The sequence below is a fragment of the Toxorhynchites rutilus genome, chromosome 2, assembly GCF_029784135.1.
Source record: "Toxorhynchites rutilus septentrionalis strain SRP chromosome 2, ASM2978413v1, whole genome shotgun sequence".
NCBI lineage: Eukaryota > Metazoa > Arthropoda > Insecta > Diptera > Culicidae > Toxorhynchites > Toxorhynchites rutilus.
The window spans coordinates 301,510,447-301,514,220 of record NC_073745.1 but is presented as its reverse complement, the minus strand read 5'-3'; positions in this window follow the sequence as shown (position 1 = coordinate 301,514,220).

Sequence of the window (3,774 nt, the reverse complement as noted above, 5' to 3'; positions counted from 1 at the left end):
TTTTTTTCGGGATGCAATGGTGACTCATGGAGTACGTGTAGATTGCTGCCTGACAAATAAAGCATATTTTGCTTATTGACGAAGCCATTCAACCAGAAATCAGCCTCATCGCTGGAGATGATTTTTCGATGAAAATCCGGATCATTTTCAAGTTATTGCTCAGCCCAATTCACGAACATACGACGCTTATGGTGGTCAAGCGACTTCAGTTCTTGTGTCAATTTTGATTTTGTAAGGATGTAGGCCAAAATCTTTTCGCAAAATTCGCCACAACGACGTCACAGAGATGCCCAACGCTTGAGAACACCGTGTGAGAGACTGATTTGGGTTTTCCTCAATTGATGCGCTAGCGGCAGCAATATTCTCGACACTATGGGCACTTCATTGTCTCACTGGCACGGGAAAACTTTGTACTGTGACTGTGGATTCAAATTTCACCTCTAGACGCTCAATTGTTGATCTGGCAGAACGATTATGACGACCATGAATTGGACGTAGCGCTCTTAAAGTTGAGGCCATTGAGTCCGAATTTCGGTACTAAATTTTAATAATCTCGACTCGTTGTTGGATCATATATCTTTCCATTATGATATGGCAAACCTTACTGAAGAGGAATGTCAAAAGAGCGGGAAAAAATATGGCGTCGCTTGCTGTCCCTATCGGTCTACTTTTGTAGCGTCCCTATTGAAATACCCTTCACACTAAATAATTACTAAAACAAGACCCATTTTTCTCAGAACTGTAATATTTTTTTCAAAGAAGATTAGCTCATTGGCTTCTATTTGATCATCTGAATCGGCGCACAGAGCCTCAGGTCGAAACTTGATGTGAGATTTTGAGGGCATTTGCTTTTGAAATAAGGTTTTGTAACTATTCAGAAAACCGTAAATTTAACTCATTCAAAACAACAAATAGTGACCCTAGAAAAAAAACCGTTTGTTTGGAGTGATGAGCAGCCAAAGGCAATAAATGAACTCCCAATGCATCCAGAAAAAAACATTGTTTGGGGCGGTTTATGATTTAATGGAGGCAAAATTGATACCGATAAACCCATAGGCATTTGAATAAAAATAATTCGCGTTAGTACAATATCAATCATCGCACCCGAAAACGAGTTGCCTGAATGTTGGTTTAACAACACTCAGCCATCAAATCTCTCACTGGAAAATAGCTTTGCTCTTCTCGTTCAGCTTATTGGGATAATACATTCTGGTTTTGTGGCACATAGCTTCTTCTAGCCGTAATATTAATCAGCTACAATTATTCATAACCACCTCAGTTATGCTGCATGAGGCGATACGATGTCAGAGTATTTTTCTATTCTATTGCCGCAATTGAAAGGTCTCTCGAAAAATAGCACCCAATTGATCATGGATTTCCAAAACAAAAGATCGCTTGTTTCGATAATTTCCATCGAAACGCATATGTGCCGCATACGCACTGTTTCACAGTTTATATCAAATTGCGTAGCTGCGTTCACAACAAATCACACTTAATTACCACTTCGACCTAATACAGAGGAAAATCACCTCGGCTCGGCCCGACTCCATTGCTATATGAAGCATTAATTTATTCCGAAGCTATGTGGGTTACTCGGTCAAGGTGATTTATCTCTTTCAGTCTTAATATTTTTTTTTCGTGCTTGCTAAGGCTGCCACTATCGGTAGCCATCATCGCGTTGCCGCTGCTCGACGCTGCCGGTTTTCGTCTCGAAAAGCTCGCACAGAAAAGCGGCGGGTTCCTTGCCACACTACACAATCACACAATCACATGGAAACATTCCTCGCGGCGGAAAAATTTATTCAGAACCAGCTGACAGCAATGGATTTTTCCCTCCTCTTCTGTATAAGTAATGACTCTCTTTTTCTCCTAGAATCCACTTCCAATGTGGTTACAGGAGGCCACCGACAGCAATCGACCGGTCCATCTACCAGCGCTATGAAACGATTTCATAAGCTGCTAGCCTGCTTGAGCTAAATGATGGTTACCGGTTATGGGCCATCGTAACCCGACTTCTCCGCAAGCCTCAAGCCTCAGGATGACTAGGAGCTGCTATGTGTTGGTGGAGATGTTTTTTTTCTCCCGTCCAATGTCTTTTCGTGTTTCGACTGGTGGATGGATAAAGGTGAATTTAATAAAAGGAAATTTTCTGTTTTTATTTAAAGAAGCTATTTTGTACTATATAGCTTCTAATCGAAAATGTAATGAAACTCGGATCTTTCAGGAAGATTCTGGAATGGATGCAAGCCCGGGTGAATCGCAATCAATGGGGGACAGAATAATCAACAATTCAGTTGAAGCTTACTCTAATGTTAGTTGTGGTTCGAGGCTCACCGAGTAGCAATCAGATTCCGTTATATGATCTGGCTCTGAGTTGGATGTCATCTACCTGTGCAGAAAAATTCCATTAATAACGAGAAAAATTACGATTAACTACATACTCTTTTAAATTGACTTTAGTATTGCTTTGCACGGAAATTTGAACAATATACAGAACCAAAAGGTCTCGCCGATTGCGTCAAACAGCCAGGTCACTCTTTTGCTTCATCGGGAATTGTTTTTAGTTTTTTATTTAAATTTTGTTCACTTCTTAGCTTCAAATTTTTATTTTGTTTTATTTTAGGTTTCATAACTACATTGCCGTGATCTTGCAAAGTCGTCACTTGACGCGCCAAAATTGACATTTCACTGGTTATGTTATAGATCGATAAAGAATATCAAATCCTTTTGAACGACTGCAAAGTTTTACAGAAATGTGTAAAAATGACCCGTTAAATCATGAAAACGGAATGGCGTAACCACCATTTCCGCTGTGATGTGGTGCAAGCGCCATTTCCCTTATGATGTGACGTAATTTGATTGTGATGCGATGTGATTTTTTATCTTCTATAGCTGACCCGGCAAACTTCGTCCCGCCCAAAATTTGTTTTTTGTTATCAATAAATTCACCTTTTCTTACTATGAGCATGATTATGGGTCCAATCGCAGATTGATTGATCTTCTATTCGACCCCGTTGAATTTACCTTTTACTATAAAATTCCTAGTATTTCTAACAAAACTCATATCAGATTATTTTCAGACACAACTCTCGTTCAAGGTTTTCTCAACCACTTGCAAATAACATGTTTCTCCGTTACATGGAATAAATGTTTTATACAGAAAATATGATAGAATAAAGACAGCCCTAAATCGGACAATTCCTTCCTCAAGTTCTGCTATTATCAACACATCCGGCGATCCTTTTTTTGGTATAGATAGAAGAAGATATAGGAGTGCGTTTCATTACATTAAAATCCATTTCCAGTTTCGAACTAACAGCCCAAATGGACTAACAGCCCTTGTCACTATGTAATTGTAGAACATATGGGAATTTAATTTTCCGAATTTTCCCTTTTTTCTGCAGAGTATTCCGAAAATTTCCTATTGTAATGTTTGGTTGGAATATTTTTGGTTGAAATATGTGTAATATTTTTATGGGACCCCCTCTCCATTCCAGAGGAGGGAGTGGTGTCATACCATTATAGAAACATTTCTCATACCCAAAACCCTCACATTCCAAATTGTGCTTGATTAGTTCTCGAGTTATGCAGAAATTTGTGTTTCGTTTGTATGGCAGCCCCCGTTAGAGAGGGGAGAGGAGTGTTTTCACCATAGAAACGTTTCGTGCTCCGTAAAACCTTCACATGCCAAATTTGGCTCCATTTGCTAGATTAGTTTTCGAGTTATGCAGAAATTTGTGTTTCATTTGTATGACAGCCCACCCTTAGAGAGCG